The 25,284-nt window shown below is 47.2% G+C and overlaps 1 protein-coding gene across 1 annotated transcript in view; it reads right to left on the bottom strand.

The window, feature by feature from the left end:
* LOC123933382 (mitochondrial-processing peptidase subunit alpha-like) overlaps window positions 1–24,146 on the bottom strand; it is a 79,827-nt gene extending 55,681 nt beyond the window's left edge. Inside the window, exon 1 of the mRNA XM_045992476.1 lies at window positions 24,081–24,146. The gene's annotated coding sequence lies outside the window, so the exon portion shown is untranslated. The remainder of the gene's footprint in view (window positions 1–24,080) is intronic.
* Between the last annotated feature and the right edge of the window lie 1,138 nt (window positions 24,147–25,284).

Genomic DNA, 25,284 nt, shown 5'->3' with positions numbered 1-25,284 from the left:
ACACCGTGTCCACCCGTACTTCTATTCCAGAAATACAGAGCCAGTTTGTTCAAGGGGAAAAGACAAAAGGAAAGACAGGTGCCGGTATCCAGAATCTGGTCGCGGTGTCGCTATTGCAGGCTGGGATGACACCCACGTTTCTGACGTGAGCCACTGCACAGGCAAGAACACTGTGTATGCAGATAGTCACCCGCGATGGGAAGCCGAGACTGCGGGGTCGCCAACCCCGGGGTCAGCATGATGGGGACAGAAATCATGAGCAAGCGTTTCCTGATAGGAGGGGGCTCCGAACAGTGAGTGTCAGAACTGTAGGTCCAGCTACCGCCCACCCTTGTGGAAAATCTCAGGGGGTCTGGTTTGCGGAAGAGGCAGGGAGAGAGAGAGGGAGACAGGAGGACAGAGAAAAAGACCGCTTCCTGGGATATCAGAAGACACAGGCTCAGCCATCCCAACTGTTCACACTCACAGCTGCCACGCATGCCTGGTTTTGTGCAGAACGCCGCGATGGGCGAACCGGCTAAGGCTACCGGGAGGAAATGTTTAGGGAAGATGAGGACATAACTTCCGCTAGGATACCCCACCACACCCTTCCAGAATGTTACTCCCACAATAGGAAAGGTTAAGGCGAGTCTAAAATTCCAAGACAAGGGTGCCTGGGTGGCTCAGTGGATTAAGCCTCTGCCTTCTGCTCGGGTCGTGGTCTCAGGATCCTGAGGTCGAGCCCCGTGTGGGACTCTCTGCTCAGCGGGGAGTGTGCTTCTCACTCTCTCTCTGCCTGCCTCTCTACCTACTTGTGATCTCTTTCTATGTCAAATAAATAAATAATAAAATCTTTAAAAAATAAAATAAAATTCCAAGACAAATGAGTATGATTGAAAGCAAATGAAGGACAGCATACACTCCTATGCCTTGTGTTGGACTTCTTACTTTATGACAAGGAGCTTTCCCTCGGGGTGTCTGGGTGGCTCAGTCGAGCCAGTGGCCAACTCTTGATTTCGGTTCAGGTCATGATCTCAGGGTCATGGGTTCGAGTCACGTATCAGGTCCCCAGGCATCAGATACTTGACCCTCAGGAGAATTCTGAGTAAGGGATCACTGTGGAGGGGAAGCTATCCAGAGGCACACCTGGAGCCTCTAAGGAACAGACATCTACTTTCTGGGCTTTGGGAAAGGAACAAAATGGCTGCGGCACATGACACTTCCAGTTTGGGTTCTGGGATCCCTAAGTGCTTCTGACACCTATTTGTCAGGAGTTGGCATGTCACAGGAGGTGTGGAGGACACCCAGGATGGGGCTTTGGTCCCAGACACCTCCAGGGAGAGCCGTGAGGAAGGACAGCCCTCGGATTTAAAGGGGATCCCACAGGGCCGACCGCAGCACAGGTTGCCCAAGGTGACACCCATCCCCTGGGTCCTTGATCCTTGGGTTGTGTGGAAATAGAAGTTGGGAGACACAGAGAAGCCAAGGTTCCTTAAAGGGATTCACTACCCCATGACTCTTTATCTGTGGTGGTACTGCCTTCCCTGGGCCCTATTGCTGCTCGCTGCCGGACAGCGGGAGCCTTCAACTGTCCCCACAGTCTTGGGTCTGAGATCATACAGAACGATCTCCCACCGTGGTGGAAGCAGAAAGCCTGTGACCCACTGCTAAGCCTCTGCTGGTGCAGCCGGGGGACCATCCCGGGTGGAAGGTGCATGAGACCATGAGACTGGCAGACAAAATTTGCTCCACACTGTCTAGAAGCACAGATCTCTCCATTCAAGAATTAGCAAACTTGCTGCCAATGACCAGGAAGTATTTTAGCCTTGGCAGGCCAGACGGCCTCTCCTCCAAGTACTCAACTCCGCAGTTGTGCTGGTAAATCAGCCATAGAGAAGACTTAAGTAAATGGGAGTGGCCGTGTTGCAATGAAACTGTATTTACAAAGACAGGTGGGTAGGCAAAATCGGGCCCTTTCCGCCTAGGCTCCGAAGCACAAACAAGCATTACTTTTTTAAAGAAACTTAGATTAAAAAGAAAAAAAAAAAACCCTTTGAGCAATACGATTATCAAACGAAACACCTCCACAGTATCTTTCCTACCCTGTGCTATTTGCTTTCCTCACTCCTGACAGATAGCCATTTTCTTGGAAGGGGTACCTAAGTCTCAAGTACCTTGACAGGAAAGAAAAACGTCAGATCTATTCGTTATTAACCCATTATTGACAGGGGGAGAAACCAAACCTCAGAACCAATTCAAAAGGGTATGGGGCCGCAAGGAGGCATTTCTCCAGTGGCTTCTGCTCACATGACACGTTCTGCCCCTGCATTCTGTTCCAGCTCCTTCCACCACACCACGTCACTGAGGTAGTGATGCACCACCGACTGGCGGACCGCAAAGACACCCTGAGCAAGCACAAGGCTCTGGACAGAGAACAGGGAAGCAACCGGGGCTTGCGGGACCTGCAGTCTATGCGCTCCTGGATCTGCCACTAACCGGACCCGTCTCGTTTCCTGTGAGAGGAGTTATACCTGTGCTTGCTCGTTAACAGAGCAGGTGAGGGATCACATCAGGGAATCGCTATGAAAGGCCTTTGTGTCCTATCACTATCACCCAGCCTTGCACATCTCTAAACTGTACGGTAGACACTCACGATGACGATAAAATCTTCGTGATCATCAATATGGCAGACACACGGGCTCTGGGGCTCACGATCCTACTGGCAGGTCTTCCACACATGCAGAGGACTCGTCTACAAGGGTTTTTATCAGAAGCTCTGTTTGTAACAGGAAAGGAGGAGAAGCCAGGCACCCATCCTTCACCAGAGCCCCGGTGACATCAAGTACGTGTCTAAAGGCGGCAGCAGGCGCAAACAGCTGGGGACAGGGGTGCGAGACAGACAGTCACTGCGTTCCCTCTGAATATATTTTAACATTTTGAAGCGGGCGGGCATCTTCACAAATGAAACAATTCGGGAAAGAAGAGGGCGAATGTTCATTTACCTTTAATCTCCAGAAGGCGGTCTCCATCCCAGCCCCAAGATTTACAATTGGACAATGACATTCTGTCTTCCGCAGAAATGCCTTTATCAGCTGACTGACACCATGCACTCGAGAAAAATATCCTGAGAGAGAGAGACACAGAGACAAGCTATCACTCAGTGAGATGCAGGAAAGCATCCCTGCAGAGCCCGCCCCAGAAGAAGAGCAAAGGAGGATTCTGCTGCTCTTCTTTGGGGTCAGTGATTTTTATGTGGACTCATGGGAGAAATCAGGACTTTCACATTCTCTCTTTTTTTTAAATTTAAAGTGGCGAGAATCAAAGTAAGTACAATCTATTTAATGGTGTCATTAACGATCTTAAAAATAAAATGTCCCTTAAATTTACGTATGAGAGACAACCGTATTACATCAAAACATTGGATATGGGAAATGTGCTTTTTTGCAGCTAGGTGAAAGCCACTCAAGAGTTTGCAAAATGTCAAAATTCCAAGATCGTGATGAATATAATATTTGAGGACAGGAAACGGGACGGACAAATGACAGAGGAAAAAGAAAAAAGTCTTATTTCTTACCATGTCTCCGCAATCTCCATCCTGTGTGGGTAGAGCCTCTGTTTAGAGAATGGCCTCACAGGGGTACCTGGGTGGCTCAGTCAGTTAACAGTCTGTCCTCAGCTCAGGTCATGATCCCAGGGTACTGGGATAGAGCCCCCCTTGGGCTCCTTGCTCAGTGCGGAGTCTGCTTCTCCTGCTCCCTCTGCCTGCCGTTCCCCCTGCTTTGCAACTCTCTCTCTCTCTCTCTCAAATAAATAAGATCTTTAAAACAAATAACAAAAATAAATAAAACAGCCTGACAGACCACTTGGGAGAGGGGAAAGCACAAGTAAATGTTGCCAAATAAACAGACTTGTTCAGCTACAGAGTGGTGAGCTGGAGGAAAGGCAGTGAGAAATAAAAGAGGGGGAAAGGAAGATAAAATCTGTGTTCTAAAACCCTGCCGCTTAAGTGTATATATTTTAAGAACAAAATTTGAGTAGCATTTAGAAATGTTCCACAATGTTAAAAAATAATATTGGGGAGCCTGGGTGGCTCAGTGGGTTAAAGCCTCTGCCTTCGGCTCAGGTCATGATCTCAGGGTCCTGGGATCGAGCCCCACGTCAGGCTCTCTGCTTGGCGGGGAGCCTGCTTCCTCCCTCTCTCTCTGCCTGCCTCTCTGCCTACTTGTGAGCTCTTCTGTCAAATAAATAAATAAAATCTTAAAAAAAAAAGAAAGAAAGAAAGAAATGTTCCACAATGTGATACAGGAATTCTAGGTCCATTGATTCTCTCAATAAATAATTTGAGCTTGTATTTTAGGTGTCTCTTGTATCTTATGTTTCTAGGAAATCATTTTTAATGGATGTTATAGAGTATCATCCACAACAGACTGGATATTGAAACAAAAACTTTAAAAATGCTCACCACATCCTATTTGGGCCACAGTGTGGAGATGCCAGCCCAGGCAGAGGAAGAAGGAACGCAGGCCACTGACATGCTGCCTGGGGCACCCAGCTCCCGGGGCTCCAAGATGAGTCCCTGCCTCTGGTTGGGAAAGCTGCCTCAGGAGCCCGGGAGGAAGGCTTCTGGCCTCTTAGGCAGGCCTGGCCCCATCTTCCTAAAGCCTGGGTTCACCCTCAGCTCAGAATAAGGTCCATGTCCATATTGTCAGGGACCACCACTTTAAACTTTCTTTGCATTTCCTACAGAATCTACCCACAGGCTCCATCTTTAGGGCCAGGATTCCCTGCATGCCCGAGCACTTGGGGTCATTTGGCTAATTTCTCAATCTGACTGGGAATGAGTCACCCTCCCCTCTCAAATCCTTTCACTGCCTTGAGAGAAAGGGCTTACAGAGCCTAATAGTGTTACTATCACTTTCATAAGGACAAGAAAGTATTTCCTTACTTGAACAGAAAGTCCATAGTAAAAGGTAACGTAAATGGCCTGAGACATATAAAAATGATTTCAACATCACTCCTAAAATAAGAGGAATATAAAATAAAACTACTTAAGATACCATTTTTCATGAATCAGATTTTCACGAATCAATGAAAAGGTTCCTAATACACTGTGCTGGTGAGGATGTTGGGAAATGAGCACTTTCATATGCCCCTGGAGAGAGTGAACACTGGAACCCTCGATTTTGAAGAATGAATCCCTAAAACCTCAGGCCTCTGGGCTGATGAGGGGACGTTGGGAGGGAGGGGGTCACTTGCCTCTGTTAATTTCGGGGCCGTCCTCTCCTTAGACAGTCTTAGAAAGTGCTGAATATATGGATCATGCCAGTAGCCAAGGCTTACTGCAAACCTAGAAGGGAGGAAAGGAGGCAAGTGAGTCGACGTCAGTAGGTTCTAGCCCAATTCTCAAGAACCAGGTCAAGGACAATCAGCTACCTCCAAAGACCAACACAGGTACGTTTCATGCTCCATTACAAATCTCAGCAGACTCAGCCATCTGTCTTGGTGCTCACATACACGGCCCCTCATTTCCCCACCCCTCCCCAGTGGCCATTTCTTCTCTCTCTTTGCTCATGTACGTAACTCCTTTCAAAGGACCCTACAGAGCACAGAACCTCACCTCATACCTCACCTAGAAGACCTGCCACCATTTATTCCCTCAGCAAACTCCCTGGCAAGAGCCCGTCAGACAACTCTGCTTGACCACAAGGTCTGTGTCCGTAGGAAAGGAGATCCAGGATTGTTTCCTAAAACTCACGAATGACTACCTAAGCCTTTCCCCCAGCTCTGTATTAGGTACCAGTCCTTCCACATCCCTCAGGCAGGTCATAGCGGGGAAACTAGGAACCAATCAACACAACAGCTACAACCTAGAAAATGGTGCACTCGCCTGAACTCTGGTCTACACAACCTGGAAAATGCTATAGTAGCCTAAACTCTCCCCAGTCTACACTACAAGGAAGCAAAGGTTTAGTGTTCTAAACCAGGAGCTAAAGCCCACATTACCGGTGGAGGTCTTCTACCAACTGTAAGGAACCAGCCTTAGGAAAACAAGAAGTAGTGGAAGGAGCCTGGATCCCTAAGGCCATGTGAAGCCATTTTGGCCCTTGCCCTCAATGGATTCCTCAATGGGAATTAATAAGTGTCTTTATCACTGAAACTAAATGGAGGGGCTCCTGTGTGGCTCAGCCAGTTGAGCGGCCAACTCTGGGTTTTGGCTCAAGTCATGTCTCGGGGTCCTGGCATCGAGCCCAGCATCAGACTCCATCCTCAGTGGAGATTCTGCTTCAGGATTCTCTCTCCGTCTGCCCAATACTCTCTCTATCAAATAAATAAATCTTTTCTTAAATGTAATCAATAGATCAAATGCAATTGGCCTTCTGTTACTTACAGCCTCAAACATCCTAAGTGCTATCCTGAGCACATTACCTCGTTTCCATTTGCTTGATGAGTAAGATGAAAGAGGTAGGGTGTGTGTGCAGGTGTGTGTGTGTGTGTGTGTGTATGTGTGTGTTTTCACACAACTAGGTTCTGAGTTCCCAGAAGCAGATAGACATCATATGTTCTCATCATATACACTGACAAGGGTTACTCCTGCCCTGACTATGGTCTGTGCTAATCCTGTACATGTCCCCACCAGTCTCCCACAGATGGCCATGTGCCCACTGCAGCAAATACCCATAGGAAGCACGTACCTTCAGCTACACAAAGCAGCAACTCAACACAGAAACACACCAAGTATGCACGAAGGGACACAATTACCTTACAAGCCCAGACTGTCAAAATAAACTGACCCACAGAATTTTACAGGGGTGAACACACTCCGTTGTCTGAAACAGTGCTTTTCAAACAATGGATTGTGACCCACCTATGTCATAAAATCAATGTAAGAGTCTGCGAATCCCAGGCTTCGAAAATGCAGATGACAAGAGTTAAACAGAAAGTATCAGTATGCATTAAGAGTTAAAGATTGGGGGCGACTGGGTGGCTCAGGGGGTTAAAGCCTCTGCCTTCAGCTCAGGTCATGATCCCAGGGTCCTGGGATCGAGCCCCACATCGGGCTGTCTGCTCAGCAGGGAGCCTGCTTCCTCCCTTCTCTCTCTCTGCCTGTCTCTCTGCCTACTTGTGATCTGTCAAATAAATAAATAAAATCTTAAAAAAAAAAAAGTTAAAGATTGTTCTGTGAAGCTGCTGTTGGAATATGTGTTCACGGTATAAGTGCCATGAAAATCTGTTCTCCAACCAAACAAAACAAAACAGACTCTTCAACACACAAAGCAAACTGGAGATTGCTAGAGGGAAAGTGGGGGGAGCGAAATTGGTGATGGGGAATAAGAGGTACATATTTCTGCTTATGTAAATAACTCACAAAGATGAAAAGCATGTTAGGAATATCGTCAGCAATATTGTAATAACACTGTACTGTGACAGACGGTGACTATATGTAATCATAGTGAGCGCTGAGTAACGTATAGACATGTCAAATCACTCTGCTGCACACCTGAAACTGACAAAATGTTGTACAGATAAACCATACTTCAATAATTAAAAGAGAAAAAATGGTGTTCTCACTGTTGGTGGTTTGAGAGCACTCTCTCAAAGGCATCATCTAGTGCCCTCTCGTGGTAAGAGCCATATCTGCAGTTGAGAAAGACCCATAGACCAATGAGGAGAATAGTCCTCAAACATGGCTGTGAAGGGGCCTTCCAAATGACCTGGTCAACCCTGACACCCAGGGCAAGAACCCTTCAACAACACCAAGCCACCGCCTGAGCACGCCCTACAAAGAAAGCACTCGCTCCACCGCTGAGCAAACTCTACCTGCTGAAAAGCTGACCAAGCTGCCTTCCACTAGGAGCTCCTCCCTGGAATTCCTACTGCCCTCTGCTGGATGACACGGAGCAGCTTCTGTATTCGCCCTCAGCTAACACTATTGATCCAGACAAGCAATACTTGTTGAGTGTCTGCAAAGTCCCAGGCATTGGGAATACAGTGGTGAACCCCGGGAAGAGACAGAGACAAAGAGAAGTAAGAGCTTATGGCAGATGAAGGACAACAGCATGGGGGATGAAGGACCTGCGTCAGACAAGGTTAAAGGGCAGGCCTCTTTGGAAAGGGGAGGGCTGGGTGGAGTCCCACAGAATTGGAGAAAGCTGTGCAAAAGGCACTCTGGACGGGACGAGAAGCAGATAGAAATGCTCTGGGCAGGAAGCGCCTTGGAAGTACCAGTAGCAGAAGGTAGGCAGGGAGGCTGAAGAACAGCAGAGAAATAGGAGAAGCCTCAGAGATATCGTGTGTGTGTGTGTGTGTGTGCGTGTGTTTTAACTTGCTTGAAAATTTTTCTACACTACCCATATGCTACATTTCATTCTAAGACACCATCAGTTGTAAGACTGAAAAAAGAAACACTACCAATTTGTTAATGTTTTTCTGATTTCTTAGAATTTTAGTTTTCTGCATATGAAAAAGCTGTTTTAGACTTATTTGAAAAGAATAAAAGGCTTCAGATGATTGGTAAGAGTTGGTTAAATCCTCCCTTTCCGTTGGTTTAAGTCTTTCCCTTTCAACATGATTGATAAGAGTTGGTGAAGCCTTCCCTTTCCACACAACATTGACCTTCATGCTGCCAAGGGCACTGGCCAGGCAGCAGTTTCTCAAGAGATGGCTATCATCGCCTCTGAGATTTCTTCCCACGCTCCGGAGCCACCAGACGTAGGCTGTGGTACTGAGTCTTTCTTGATCTCATCAGAAGGTACCAATGGATGGTTCTCGAATTGCAATCAGGATTTGTGCTCCTTCTTCAAATGGCCCATAAATGTACGTGGACTGAACCAGCCAGGGGCTGCAGGTGCAGTGGTCCAGCCACACCACAAGGAAGAAATCCCAAAGAACCCAAAATCTCAGATTTATAAAAGACCTTTCTAAGTCTTCATTGAATCAACTATTGCTTTTGAAATGTTCATGACGTTCACAAACCACCTGCTCCATTTAACATTCCTTTTGTAACTCACTCTCTATGCAATATTTTCTTCTAACACACCCTGTAATAAATACCTTCTAAAACGTAAAACATCTATCTGGGTGCCACCTAAAGTCATCTCACATTCCTCCCGTGGGAAGCACTGATCCGCTCCAGCCACCTGTCCACTCAAGCAGCGCTGCCTGACGTTCCCCTATTGGCAGGAGTGTCACCTGCAACAGTGGGAACTTGCCAGGAAACCTGTGACCTGTCCTCCACCGGTATTTCTTCATCGGAGGAAAGGAGAAAGGGCCCTCCTCGCTCTCCCAGCCAGTGAGGGTCGAGGTGGGGGCTCCTTCATTTCACTTCTAAGTAGCACTCATATGTGCTGGCTACAACGCAGGCATTATTCCACATGCTGGACAAACGGGAACATGTACCACCCTCAGAAGCTCCCATATGGAAGGCACCGCTTTACAGAGGTCAAGGTCATTTCCTCAAGCTGTGCAACCTTGGATGAAACTTAATTCTATTGCCTTTGAAGCGAATTTACCCACTTGGACTGTGATCCCTCCCCCAACACTTCAGTTGCTGAAATGATGTCTGTGTGTATGCATGTGTGTATAATCAATGTATGTACATACACATGTACCTACAATATTTACATCTTCAAGTACAAACATCAATCCAATAGTCTTAACATCAGTTACTGAGTTTGGAATATGAACTGCAAGCTGCATACTGGCCTTTGAGATATTGCTCTACCTCTCATTTTTAATTTTATCTTTGTTCTTTTGCACGGATTAGTCTCATTTTTTGGTGTCTATTTCCCATTGGTTTTACTCTTGGTTATAAATGGGAGGCAGGAAGCAAAGTCTTAAGTCTTAACCTGCACAGACTTTGAGTCTGTTTCCCTTCTTATGAGCTCTGCTGCTTTCCTCAGCAGATCTGCAAGGCCTTAAGTGTTTAGTCACTTAAGGAAAACAAAACAAACCCCATGAAAAACAGGGGCGCCTGGGTGGCTCAGGCATTTAAGTGTCTGACTCTTGATTTGACTCAGGTCATGATCTCAGGGTCCTGAGACAGAGCCCTGCATTCAGGCTCCACGCTCAGCGCAGAGTCTGCTTCCTCCTCTCCCTCTGCCCTCCCCTCCTCTCGCTCTCACTCTCTTAAATAAATAAATAAATAAAATATTTTTAAAACCAAAAAGCAACAGTGGGCCTCAATGAACTAAGACCCATGAGCTATCATCTCCTCTCAAAGGAAGCTACTGGTATTGTCTTCCAGCTTCATCTAACAGCCAAGTACTTCACAAGGATTAATAGGATCTAAGATCTCTGTTGCAAGGAGCCCCTGAAACGTCTGGGCAAGACCTTAACTGAAAAGGAGTCAACATTTACAACAGAGTGAATAAGGAGGAGAAGCCAATCAGAGATTTCCTGCGGTATACTGTCGCGTATCTGACTTAAACAAAAAATAAAAAAAAAGTTAACATAGGAAAGAATAATGGGATGCCATGGATATGAATAATGCTAACATACTTTAGAAAAAAGTAAACCTTTAAGAACATGTATTCTCAATATTTTCTCCCAGTCTGCCTTGCCTGTTAATTTTCTTAGGTTATCTATTTTTCTGTTGTAATTAGTGCGTCTGGTGTTCTGTATACAAAAGATTTACCTAACCCCAAGGTTGTCAAGATATTCTCCCATGGTTTCATACAAATGCCTTCCGGTTCTAGCTTTTTTCCTTTTTAAATATTTATTTGGGGGGAGAGAGCACACAGGGGGAGGGGTCCAGGGAAAGAATCTCAAGCAGACACCCTGCTGAGCATGGAGCCCGACACAGGGCATGACACTGGCCTTGATCTCATGACCCTGATCTCACGACCTGAGCCCAAAATCGAGAGTTGGACTCTTAAGAGACTGGGTCACCCAGCTGCCCCTGGTTGTAGTTTTTATAGTTAGGTTTATAATCCATCCCAAATTAAGGTGTGTGCTCAGTGCTCAGAATCAGGTAGGGGTCAAGGTCCGTATTGTTTCTGCCTGAATATCCAGTTCATGCAGAATTATTCATTAAAAAGACTTCCCTTTCCCCCACTTAACTGACTTAACACTCTGGGCAAACATCAATTGACAGTACTTGCTGTGCTTGCTCTATTTTGGACTCTATTCTGTTTCACTGATCTAACTTTATGCCAAAGACTTTGATTACTGTGACTTTACCATCAGTCTTAAAATTCCGCAAGAATAAGCAGTGTAAGTTCTTCAATTATGTTCCTTTTGGAAGAATTTTTTGGCTATTCCAGACCCTTTGCCTTTCCATACACATTTCAGAATCTTCTTCATTTCTTCTAAGAAAAAAAAAAAAAAAAGGCCAGGATTTTGACTGGGATTGCATTGTTTGCATGAATCAAGCCGTGAAAAACAAATCTCGACAACATCAAATCTTCTGATGCATGAACAAAGCATATCTCCCAATTATTTCGGTCTTCATGAATTCCTCTCAACAATATTTTAGACTTTTCTGTATAGAGGTGTTTCTTGTCTTCCACGAGATTCATTCCTAGCTAGTTTCCTTATTTTTTGTTTTTTGTTTTGTATGTAGGCTCCACACCCAGCATGGAGCCCAAAAAGGGGCTTGAACTTATGACCTTGAGTTCCACACCCGAGATGAAATCAAAACTCAGATGCTTCAACAAATGGGTCACCCAGTCACCCCAACCAGTTTATGTCTTAGATGCTACTGTAAAATATTTTAAATTTTCGTTTTCCTATCCATATATATTTACAATGCATCTACCTGACAAAGAATTCCTATCCAGAATATATAACAAACTCCAGTAAGTCAAAACCAAAAACATTAACAACAAAAATGGCCAAAAGACATCAACAGTTTACAAGAGATGTGGGAATGCCCAAAAAACACATGAAAAGGCAACTAAGATCATTCATGACCACACTATGTCATCCTCACAGACAACACACAATGTTAACGAGGATGCTGAGCAACTGGAGTGTTACTATATTGCTGGTGGGAAGTGTAAACTGATCAACCACTTTGGAAACTAGGCTAGCACTTCAATATATCCCCACCCTGTGACTAAGGAATCCCACTCACAATTTTCTTTTTTAAATGATTTTTATTTATTTATTTATTTGACAGAGAGAGAGAGAGGGATCACAAGTAGGCAGAGAGGCAGGCGGGGGTGGGAGGGGAAAGCAGACTCCCTGCTGAGGAGAGAGCCCTGTGCGGGGCTCGATCCCAGGACCCTGAGATCATGACCTGAGCCAAAGGCAGAGGCTTAACCCACTGAGCCACCCAGGCGCCCCACCCCACTAACAATTTCATGAGAAATTTAAGACTTCTATAAGAATATTTATTGTAGCCTATTCACAATGACCAAACACTCAGATACAACGAAATGTCTAATCATCAGATGAACAGATGAACCAATCGTGGTACATGCACACTACATACAAAGGAGGAAACTACTTTACACTGACGAAGACTCTTTCCTTGACCAAACTCTAGCCAGACCGCTCTGAGCCCTCTTCTCAAACCTGGCTTATCATACACAAACTCAAACAGACATTAACATAGTTTCTAACAGCTCCAGGTCCCAACCAGGCGACAACACCAGGTCCCCCTTAGTGCCTGCCTGAGGAAATTCAAGGCATCTACTGTTTGTTCAATCAACACTGAAATGTCAGGCCCTTGTCTCCCAGTGAGCAAATATGGATCAATACCTATTCTACTTTTTGTCATCTGTTCCTCCTCTGTCTTTACTCATCCCTGGCCTTCCTTCTTCATCTTTCCTTAAAACGCACTCTGGACAAACCGAGGTGGAGTTTCACTCATGCAGGACTCTTTTCCTGATTGATGCAGTTATTACTGATTAAAATCTGTCTCTAAACTTTAACCAAGACCAGGCTTTCTTTATCTTTGATAAGTACACACAACATGAATAAATCTCAAAGAACGTACTGAGTGAAAGAAGACAAAGGAATTACATACGGCAAGATTCCATTCACACCTTGTTCAAGACCAGGCAAATCTAACCTACCATAGATCCTGAAATCAGAACATGACCAGCGGCGCTAAGGAGACGAACTACAAAGAGCTACGAGGGTAACTTCTGGAGCTTCAGATACACTTTATGTCTTGTGTTTAGGGCTGGGACACAGATACATAGTTGACCCTGCAACAACACAGTGGCGAGGGGTACCCATGCCCGTGCAGTCCAAAATCTGCATGTAAATTTCATCTTCCCCCAAAATTTCACTATTACTTGCCTCCTGTTGACCAGAAGCACTGCTGGTAATAAAAACAGTTGATTAAAGGTATTTTGTATGGTATATCTATTATACATTGTATTCCCTCACTAAACTATGCTAAAGAAAATATTCAGAAAATCATGAAGAAAATACATTTACATTACTGTACAATATATACCAGAAAATCTGAGCTGAGGTCTAGACTCACACGCATATAAGTGGACTCATGCAATTCAAACCCATGTTGTTCAAGAGCCAACTGTGTACATTTCTTAAAGCTCATCAAACTGACCACGAAAGACTGAGCATTTTCTTTTATACATTATCTCCTCTCCCCTGCTCTCCCACCTCCAGTCTCTTTCTTCCTTCCCCTCCCCTCTGTCTCTTAGACTACCTGGGAAATTCTTATTTTCTTTTTTTCCTCTTAAGAAGGTATGTGCCCACATGGAAAGCAACATGGGATTTGAACTCACAACCCTGAGATTCTGACCTAAGCTGAGATCAAGACTCACCCGCTCAACCTGACTACGTCACCCAGGCACCCCTACCTGGGGAAATTCTAAAGGAGGGAAAAAAAAAAAAAAAGATGAGAGATGTGGCTGACCCTCCAAGTTCCCCTTTCAATACCCACCTACCTGTACTTCCTTAGTAAGAGGACCTCAATTTTTACGAGGTACCAATCTGCCCTGTGAGAAATTCTCCCCTCCCACATGTTCCGGCAGCTAGCGGTAGGGCCACATGCCTAGCTCTGGCCAATGACACGTATGTGGAAGTTTACACGATAGGGTTTCCTGAAAAGCTACTGCTCTAACAGACTTAGACAAGGGCCTTTTGTCAGGGTCCCTTTCTTTTCTTTCTTCCTAAAGTACAGCGGCTCAAATGACCTAAGAAAACAGTTCCCTGGCACAAACCAATTCTTACTCTGAGAAGCAAGCTATGGGACCTCTCAATCAATTCACAGCTAAGTTACATCACAAGTCAAAAGGTTGAGGCATCAAAATGAAAAAAAGCAAATCCAACTGGAAGTGAAGAAGGATAACACATGGCTGTGTTAAAATATATGTAAGAATTTGGTATCTAAGTGATGTTTCAAATCCATGGGGGATATAGACCATCACTGGATGGTGTAGGGACAAAAACAGCTACTTATATCATACAAAATAATAAGGGTAGATAAAATGGTCTAAGCAATAGAAGCCAAAACCATAAAAGTGCCAAAAGAAAATGCAGTACTGGTTGAAAAAGATCTTTTAAAGCATCGTCTAAAAGAAACAAACCATGAAGTTAAACTTTCAGATTTGGCAATATAAGCATTCAGAATGAAATGTATCATGATAGTGATCCGAAGGGGCACGTGCACCCGAATGTTTATAGCATGTTTATAGCATATAACATATGAACGTATGTTATAAACATATAAACATATAACATATAAACATATAGAATGTTTATAGCAGCAATGTCCACAATAGCCAAACTAAGGAAAGAACCAAGATGTCCATCAACAGATGAATGGATAAGGAATATATATATATATATACATACACACACACAATGGAATACTATGCAGCCATCAAAAGAAATGAAATCTTGCCATTTGCGACGATGTGGATGGAACTAGAGAGTATTACGCTTAGTGAAATAAGTCAATCAGATCTTATGATCTCCCTGATATGAGGAAGTCGAATAGCAACATGAGGGGTTTGGAAGGTAGGAAAAGAATAAATGAAACAAGATGGGATTGGGAGGGAGACAATCCATAAGAGACTCTTTTTTTTTTTTAAAGATTTTATTTTTATTTATTTATTTGACAGAGAGAGATCACAAGTAGGCAGAGAGGCAGGCAGAGAGAGAGAGGAGGAAGCAGGCTCCCTGCTGAGCAGAGAGCCCGATGTGGGACTTGATCCCAGGAACCTGAGATCATGACCTGAGCTGAAGTCAGCAGCCTAAACCACTGAGCCACCCAGGCGCCCCCCATAAGAGACTCTTAATCTCACAATACAAACTGAGGGTTGCTGGGGGGAGGGGGAGAGGGAGAGGGTGGTGGGGTTATGGACATTGGGGAGGGTATGTGCTATGAAGTGTGTAAACCTGGCGATTCACAGACCTGTACCCCTGGGGCTAATAGTACATTATATGTTAATTTAAAAAAAAAGAAATGTATCATGAAATGTTTGGTACAAGCGAAACTCAAAGACAAGAACAGTTTGGGACAAAATACTGCACCAAGTCCAGAGGCAAAGGACCACCATCCTACATATACAAAGTTCTTACAAATCAATAAAAGGGGCACCTGGGTGGCTCAGTCTTTGGCTCAGGTCATGATCCCAGGGTCCTGGGATCCAGTCTTACTTCGGGCTCCCTGCTCTGGGAGAAGCCTGCTTCTCCCTCTCCCTCTGCCTGTCACTCTGTCTACTTGTCCTCTCTCTCTCTCTCTCTCTCTCTCGGCCACTCCCCTTGCTTGTATCCATGTGCTCTCTCTCTGTCAAATAAATCAATTAAACCTTCAGGGAAAAAAAAAGCCCCCCCCCAAAAAAAACAAGTCAATAATAAAAATATAAATAACCAAAAAGACAACCCAGTGGGAAAATGCTAAGGAGAGAGGGTTCATATAAAAAACGATCAGTCTGTGAAGTGTGTAAACCTGGCGATTCACAGACCTGTACCCCTGGGGATAAAAATACATTATATGTTTACTAAAAAAAAAAAATTTTTGGAAGGGGAGGCGAACCATAAGAGACTATGGACTCTGAAAAACAACCTGAGGGTTTTGACGGGTCAGGGGTGGGAGGTTGGGGAAACAGGTGGTGGGTAATGGGGAGGGCACGTTTTGCATGGAGCACTGGGTGTTGTGCAAAAACAATGAATACTGTTACACTGAAAAAATAAATAAAATGGAAAAAAAAAGTAAAAAAAAAAAAAAGATCAGTGACAGAGACCAACTAAAAATACTCAGTCTTACTACTGATTATAAAAATATAAACTTAAGGGGCACCTTGGTGGCTCAACAGGGTGAGCATCTGACTCTTGATTTTGGCTCAGGTCATGGTCTCAGGGTTGTGGGATCTGGCCCCACACAGGCTCTGTACTCAGCAGGGACAGATTCTCTCTCTCCCTCTCCTTCTGCCCCTTCCCCATTCTGCCCCTCTCTCAAAATACAAAGAAATCTTTTTCTACCTGCCAGCTGACAATTTAAGAGACTAAGATGATTCTGAGAACATCTCACTTACCATGGGTGAGAACAGAAACTGATGTAACCTTTTGAGGACCATTTTGTAGAAGCTTCCTCCCTGAAATCCATCTCACTGGGAAATTCAAACACACATGCAAAAATGTTCATCACAGCCCGAATAGCCACCCAAATGATGAACACAAATGTCATCACATAAGTACAACCACACTGTGGAATACCACTCAGCCAATTAACAAAAAAAAAAAAAAAAAAAAAAAAGGAGGCAAGAACTTATATGCCCCCTTTATTTAAATTAGGTTACTGGGTGGGGGAAATGTATTCACTTTTCTCATTGAAAAAGTTAATCCTGAAGGGGCACCTTGCTGGCTAGTTGGAAGAGCAGGTGATTCCTGATCTGGGGGTTTGGGGACAGAGATTCCTTAAAAATGAATTCTTAAAAAATAAAATCTTTTAAAAAATTAACTGTAAGAGGAAAGTAATTAGTATTCTAGATGTGAGACCATTGCTTTTCACGATTTTTTCCCAAAATTTAATTAATTACCTTTTGGAAAAAATGGGGGGAAGGTGGTTAAAAATCCAGAAAAGCCATGATTTATTCAATTTTCTTGATGGGCAAGTTTGGCAGCTAATTGACCCTCACCAGAATATCCTCATTCTAGAGTGACCTGTCTTCTCTGGGGAGGGAAAGCAGCCGCCCCCACCTTCAGAATGTGTCACGTCAAAATCTCAACCCTGCTCTCCGGGCTGAGCTGTGTAGATGTCAACACCGTGCTGGGAAGGAAGGCCTAGGCCTCCAGAAAATGCTGCCTCTGCCAAGATGTGATCCTGTGACCCACTTGCACATCAACAGTGACATTTTTCAATGCGGTTGACATCAGATTAACTTCTGGAATTCTCACAACAGAATTTCAGTCTTACAGCCCCTGGCCTGCTTTCAAAAACACACAGACCACTAAAAACCAGTGAAAGAGAACATGACAATTTGGAGACCTCATCAGGAAATAGAACCTGAGCATCTACATTCAGTTCCTCTCACTCTGCTGGCTGAGAAGTACTTACTGGGGTCTACAGGGCACGAGGCACTGAGACACACAGAGTACCTCTGGGCACCATTATTCCCACAGGGTAGACAATCATTAAACAAGATGTCTGCGTTGCAGCGGGACTGACTGCCACATGCACAGAGAAGAGATAGTGGGCTGGACCGTGTCTGCAGGTGTCAGGGGCCTCTGGAGGGAGCCGCATCTGACATGAGCTGGAACAGCCAGAAGGCAGGGCACCTTCTTGACTCATGGGCCTCACCCACATCCAATCTGTCAGCACATCCCATCAGCTCCTCCTTCAACATGTACCCAGACTCGGGTCGATTAGCAGCACTTCCACCCCAATCCAATCCGACAGCATCTCTTCTCTTGGAATATTCCAGGAGCCTCCTAAGTGATCTTCCTGCTTCCACCCCCCCAACCCCCCACTGTTCTCAGCAGAGAAGCTGAAGTGATCCCAATAAAACCCAAGTCAGGTCACCTCATTCTTTGCTTCAAAATCCCCCGTGACAGTTGCGCCCACCCCAGGTCCCTAACATCTCCTTCTCCCTCATTCTGGCCTTGTCATTCCTGGAACAAGTCAGCCCAGCTCTCTCCACGGAGGCCTTCCTACTCCCCCTTCCCTCTGCCAGGGACACTGTGCCCACAGACATGCACAGGGCTCACTCCCTCACCTCTTGCAAGGCTCTCCCCACCTTTGTCCTCAGGGAGCCTTCCCTGGCCATCCCAGCTAAGATGACAGCCCCTTCCAACCCTCCTACAGCATCCAGCACCCCCTGGCACAGACATTCAACAGAGAATGTGGAGTCACTGCATTCATCTGAGGGGAGATGAGAGCTCATGAGGGTTGGGGAGAACCTAGGAGGAGGCAAGACTGAAGAGGGAGGACGGAGCAGCTGTGCAGACACAGAAGGAACGTTTGCGGCCAGCTCCAATGGCAACAAGAAGCCATGATCCTAGGCAGGGTGTGAATGAATAGGGCTTCCACCAATCTCTGGATTCCCAGGGAGATGTCCTTGGGGGAGGCAGGAGCACCAGGAAGCTCACCGATCACACTAGCACCATGGCTCAGACCCCAAATGACCATAAATTGGGCTGAGAGGGCAGACGGAGAGGTGGAGAAAAGGAGGTAGATCCCAGAAATATTTAGCAGATAAAATCACAGATCTGCGTGAATGATCGCAGAAGAGGGAAAGGAAGTAAAAGCAGAGTTCCAAGATAACTCTGCCCTTTTGCACGTGGGAGAAGGACACAGTGGTCCCATTCACCGAGTTCGGAGGGGGTGGTGGTGAAAGGGATCTCGAGTATAGTTTTGGAAAAATTGGATTTGGGATAACTCTGAGGCATCCAAATGCAGATCACCAGTCCGCAGCAGGAGACCCAGGGTACCGTGGGAGGATCACGAAAAGCAAAGGGAGTCATACCACGCAGTGCAGATTCCACCTTGGCGCTGATGGGGAATCAAAAGGTTTCCAGTAACACAGTAACAAGAGAAGATGTGGGATTCCAAAAAGATCACCCTGGCCAGAGCAGGAGCATGTGGTTGGGAGAGGGAGCTGGACAAGAAGCAGATAGGATGAGGTAGACATGTTGCAACAGAGCAGGCAGGAGAAGGGACCTGAGCCGGGGGTGTGGCCACAGGGAAGGAAAAGGGAACAGACTTGCCCTTTGTCACCAGTGCAGCTCCCACACGGCTCCTGGGGATGGTTGAAAACCCAGAGCACGTCAACTCCCCAACTTGAAACCTCTCGGTCCTCCCGCATTTCACTCTCTGACAGCCTCTCCAGAACGCTCTCTTGCTACCCGCTCCCCGACACAAGGTCAGGTGCCGCTGACACAGCCCCGGGCTTCAGTGTCCAGGCTCGTTTCCCCTGTCTGGCAAACACCTGTTTGTCTTTTGAAGACTTCCCTCCTCCACTGGGCAAGAAGGAAGAGCAGGGCTGACATCGAGGAGGCGGCCTGGCACCATGAGCAAGGCTGCACGGCTGGGAGGAGCGGGCCCGGCACGTGCAGAGAGGCCATGTGGTTCTACCGTTTGACACAAACGACCTCGCAGAACAGCAGCACGAGGTGACCTGGCCGTGGTGAAGAAGGGAGACCAAATAGGCCCACTTCCTCTCTTGTCCAAACACACAAAACCAGGTTGTCGTGCCTACCACAAAATACCAATCATCCTCCTTCCCGGCTCATACTAGGGAGTGCCTTCCTTCAGAATGACACTGTTCATCACGCTACTCACACTCCTTCTAGAAAAGACTGATAGAGCTACCTAATCCCAGAACTATCTCGCCTCCTGTCAGCACTCAGTCCAGAGCGCAGCCCTGCTTCCTTGAACACTCCCAAAAACACCCACCCAAAGCCCAAATCCTGTACGTTCTTTCGAACACCCCTTTCTCACTGATCAGCCCCACAGTTCCCAATATGTGGGTTCTCCCCCACGATGAGTAACGAACCCACTGTGTTTAAGGACGGGTGTGCTCCCAGTGGCCTCTGGGAAGGACGCTGACCACAGTCACGGGAGGAAAGGATGGTTCCCTTTCTTGCACGGATGTTCATGGAGTTCCAATCTGAAGGTTCCCATCTTCTCTGTGAAGCACTACCCATCCCAATGCCCATGGTACACAGAGAATGAAAGAGGAGGGCGGCATCAATCACAGGGTTGAGGAGAGTGGGACAAGTCTGCTGGAAGGATTCCGGAGAGTGGGAAAGGGAGCTGCCCAGAGAACCACAGAATGGGGGAGCTCCATGAGGACACCGGTGAGGCTGGTTGGCAAGACCTCACAGTCGTTGCGAGCTGCCCTGCTGTGTGATTCCCACCATCAGGATTCAAGGTGACCATGGATGCTTTGGTTTGCCCAGGGTTTGGGGTTTACTCGGACGAAAGGCAAGGGCGGTAGAAGCATTGCCAGGACAACCGCTGAATCATGGGCTGGGAGCTTCAAGCTCAGCTGAGAGATGAGAGCCTCCAGGGAGAATAAAGGACAGAAAAATCCAAGGAGGTCCTCAGGAAGAGCACACAGATGGCAGAGCAGAAATGACAGAAGGAACACGCTGGAAAGAAGAGATCGGGGTTGAAAGGAGCCGCACTGCTCACGTGCGAGGTGGTGCAGCACCAATGTGCAAATCCAGGGCACCACGCTGGGAGTGGTGGCGGAAGTGATCACGCCAAAGTAGGCATTTGAGAAAATGAGTTTGAGAAAATGAGTGCCCTGTGTGGAAGCTGGGTCCTCCATGTGCACATGGAGGCCACCTAGTCCTGTAGCAGGATTGGAAGACTGTGGGCCCAGCACCCAAGTCTTCCATGAATTAGTTTAATAACTGCAGGGGGTTGGGAGAAAACAGTAATGATGAGGAGGCCAGAGTGCTCTCCCTAGGGACCACAGATCTCAAAGAAATGGCATGGGGGCAAAGAAGAAGGAGGACACCAATCTCGACCCCCCCAATCCTGAATAATGCAGGGTATGAGAACTCAGAGAACACCCTATGGGTCATCAAGAGTGAATGTCCCCCCCAGAAGGATCGAAGGAAAGAGTAGGATGAAGTGGCTACGGAGAGGTTGAGGAAACAGAGGTGGCTGGTGATTAGGGACTTCTAATTTCCCAGGACATGGGGAGGCAGGTTGGGGGTGGGGGTCACAGAAAAAAGAAAGAGGGAATAGCCTTAGGGGAATAGGAGGATGGGGAAGATAAGGAGAGGGGAGATGAAGAACATGGAATGGAATTATTAGACATAGTAACATATAAGCCCAATATGTCCAATGAGAAGTGTTCTACCTGTAGGATTGGAGGAATGAGAGCATCATGAGAGTTCATGATGAAGGTGACATGGTGCTGACACTATCAGTCTTGAACACCTGCTGTGTGCCAGGCACTGGGGGGAGCCCCTCACATTCTTCCCAGCGGCCGTCTCAGACAGTTTACAACACTGTTAGTCTCAGGAGGCCTCTGTATTGAAGGAGGTAACACACCAAAACTGCAGCACCCTAGGTCTCCTGGGATTTTATTTTATTTTAGGGATTTTTTTGCCATAATCTACTGAGGCAGGAACCAGCGTGACCCACAGTGAGGACAGAGTCAGTAACTTCATCCCAATGATATTTAGATGGAGGGAAGTCAAGGGGCGCAGATGGCCCAGTTGCTTGAGCATCTGACTGTTCATTTTGGCTCAGGTCATGATCTGAGGGTCACGACATCAAGCCCCATGTTGGGCACCACACTCAGTGTGCATTTTGCCTGAGAGTCCTTCCCCCTCCCTCATCACATGCATGACGTCAATCTCTTAAAGAAAGAATACAATCAGGAAAAAAATGGAGGGAAATCAAAAATAGTAATAATAATTTGTGGAAGGCTTCACTCTGTGCTAGATCCTGTGCTCACTGCCTTGGATCTATTTCTCATTGAATCCTTCCATCCCAAAGGCCGGTTACCATTCTTATCCCCATTCCAAAGACAGGACTGGGGCAGAAAGGGATTGGACCATGATTCATGCAAGGAATCCCTCTGTTACCAATAACATGACTTTCCGACAAGGTTTAAGGATTTAACACACCACGGTGACGATGCCGATCACGAAATCACGGAACTTGAAGGACAGAGCCCTGCAAAATGGTTTCAAACATGAACTTGTGGATGCTCCCAACCTTCTTGCGTGTTGTTCCAATGAAGGAAAGCCCCGTGCCAAAAAAGCTGTCATGAAACGCATCCACATGGCAAACAACCTGGTCTTTACAGCCCGGGATCTATCCCAGAAGATTCTGACTCAGTCAGTCTAGAGGAGGATCTGAGAATCCTCCTCGTTTTTCTTTAAAAAGCCCCACAGGCTCTGCTGATGTGCCCTTTGGCCTGGGTACGACTGCCGTAGAGTCTCTGCAATTCCAAACCCAAACTTGCCCTACAATGTGTAGCTGCTGGCAGACACAGGGGGGCATTGGAAACTGAGGCAGAGAGGAACAGAGAAATTATAAAAACCTTCCCCCAGAGAGTCACGAATAGGCAAGCTCTACTTACACTACTTCTCTCTCCTTTTGCTGTATCTGAGTTACTCCACAGTTGATTAACTTCTTTTTAAGTAATCAAGTTTACACAAAGTGTTACCAACAAATATTAAATGAATCTATATTAACAATCTTTCAAGAAACATAATTGAAATATGCTACTGAAAAGTATTTTCTTTCTCTCTGATCACTTCGGTGGCACATCAGATTCCCTTAGCAAATAATAGTCAATAAGAGAAAAATGATTTCTGATTCAACAGTGCTACACATGGGGTCAACAGCACCTACAAACTGGAGAAGAAATGAAGTTGGGTCGAAGCCATTTCAGTTCAAAAATACACCACAGATAGCCTAAAGTCTTCAGTCCTGATGAATGTATTTATTTATTTATTGAATCAAACACCACTAACACCTACTACACGACAGACATGGCTCCAAGTGTTTTATTAATGTTCAATGTCATTTCATCTTTACAATCATCTAGGAAGTGGGATTATCATCATCCCCATTTCTCCCATCCGGAAACTGAGATGAAAACTGCTTTAGTAACACAGCTCCTGAGTGGCAGCGCTAGGATCAACTTGGCTCTGGACTCCCTGTTTTAAATCAGTATTCTTAGTCTCCAAGCACCTACAAAACCTACAAGTCTTAACACCAAACCTTGGTTTTCCCCACCCTACATTCCCCACCTGGCCCCAATCCCAAGAACATTCCCTCAATTCCTTTAACAGAGCACACTCCTTCCCTGCTCTAACTGAAACCAGCACACTCCCCCCGCCCCAATCTGTGTTTTGTTCTTAGGCCTCTGTTGTCAGGTTAAACATCATTCCCTGAATTACAAACTCTAATGCACGGTTGTCCTTCTCAGCACTCAAGGCAAAAAGGTAACAAAGTATTTCACAGGTAATTACTTGCTTCCTGTCTCGTCCAAACAGGTGGTGAGTTCCTCAGACACCTCAGTCCTAATTACCATGTGTTCTCAATCACTGAATACTCACCACCCACCCAAAAGGGCCCACCACAAAGTACACTCTCAACAATTTCTGCTGAGCGAGCTACACTCCAGCCTCGTGCTTGCCAATATGTGGCACACATCTGTGCTCACAACGCTGCCCCCACTTCACCCCTGAGAGTGTAGACTCCCGGGACTTCCACCCAAGAGCTCTGGAAAGTACGGGCTCTGTGCACCAGTATTACCCGGTCCTCGGCCCGCATCCCTCCGACCCCCCGGCCTTGATTGGCCTGATCGAAGCTGCACAACGGGGATCCTGACAACCCCCAGTGGGATGTAATCTACTCAACAGGGAGAACACAAACTTCTCCCCCGTCAACACGACACTTACTCCCTTCACGCCGGTCTTCCACCAAGACCTTAGCCCCAAGAAGGCCGACACCCCGTCTGCCTGGTTCCGGCCGCACCCCCAGTCCCGCTATCTCCAGGCGCGGCTCACAGCACGGGTGAGATAATTAGCCGCTCCAGAAATGAAGCCCCGCTCCGGGCTCTTCACAGGTGGAAACGAGGGGCGCACGAGGTGACGGCCACCTTTTGGCGAACGAGCGTGTTCCTGAGACACAGGCCCGCCTCCCACCAAGGCCCCAACCCGCGGGGACACCGGCCCCTGACCCCGCGCCCCGCAGGTACCTCTTGCACATAGAAGCATCTTCACAAGTGCCGCGCACTCCCTCGTCGTCTGTGTCTGTCGAGGCCGAAGAAATGAGGTGAAAGCGGACGTCCTCAAGCTAGTGGCCATGGGCGTGGAGGTTCCGGGATGCTGTGTCCACCGGGAACATGGAAGCGGAGGTCCACTGACGCGGAGGGAACCGGCCAAACGCCGAAAAGACGGGAGAAATGGGCTGGCTTCCCCCGCTCTCAGCCGGCGCGGCTCAATGACGTCACTGACGTCAGACTCCCCGAGAAACCTTCCTGCTCATTGGCGCGTCAATCCAGACGCTACTGGCCAGGGTTTTTTGGGCCTCCTTGTCCCGGCTTTCGAGTCTTTGGATAATTCTTTCGTTCCCAGCCACACAACACGGACGCTCGCTCAGGCCGGAGGGGAAATTATCCAGTCAGCGACTCAGCAATCGCGCCAATGAGCGGGAAGGCTGTTAGCGGAGCTGACGGCAGCGGCGTCCCTGAGTCCGCGGAGCCAGCCCTTCTGCCCTGCGTCTCCGAGGCTGGCGGTTCCCCTCGGTATTTGTGGACCCGCTTGCGTCTCTCCGCGGGGCACAGCATTCCGGAACCCCCGCGTCCAAGGACAGTGGCCTGAGGACGCCCGCTTTCGCTTCCTGCCTTTCTCCTCGATACAGACGACGAGGGAGTGCGCGGCGCTTGTGAAGATGCTTCTTTGCTCAGAGGTACCTGCGGGGTGAGGGCTCAGGGGCCGGCGTCCTCTGGGGGCTGGGGCCTCGGTGGCAGGCGGGCCCGTATCTCAGGAACACGCTCGTTCGCCAAAAGGTAGCCGTCACCTCGTGCGCCCCTGCTTTCGCAGCCCTGAAGAGCCCGGAGCGGGGCTTCATGTAAGGAGCGGCTAATTATCTCACCCCTGCTGTGCGCCTGACCTGGGGATAGCGGGATTGGGGACGCGGCCCGAACCAGGCAGACGGGGTGTCAGTCTTCTTGGGCCTGAGGCCTTGCTGGAAGACCGGCGTGAAAGGAGTTAAGTGTCCTGTTGACGGGGGAAATGTTCGGATTCTCCCTCTTGAGTAAGTTGCATCCCACTGGGGGTTGTCTGGATCCCCATTGTGAACCTGAGGTCAGGCCAATGAAGGCGGGAAGGGGGTGGTTCGGAGGGATGCGGGCCCAGGACCGCGTAGTATTCGTGCACAGAGCCAGTACTTTCCAGAGC

The sequence above is a fragment of the Meles meles genome, chromosome 21 (genome assembly GCF_922984935.1).
Source record: "Meles meles chromosome 21, mMelMel3.1 paternal haplotype, whole genome shotgun sequence".
NCBI classification, from domain to species: domain Eukaryota; kingdom Metazoa; phylum Chordata; class Mammalia; order Carnivora; family Mustelidae; genus Meles; species Meles meles.
This window is presented reverse-complemented; position numbering and strand designations above follow the sequence as displayed.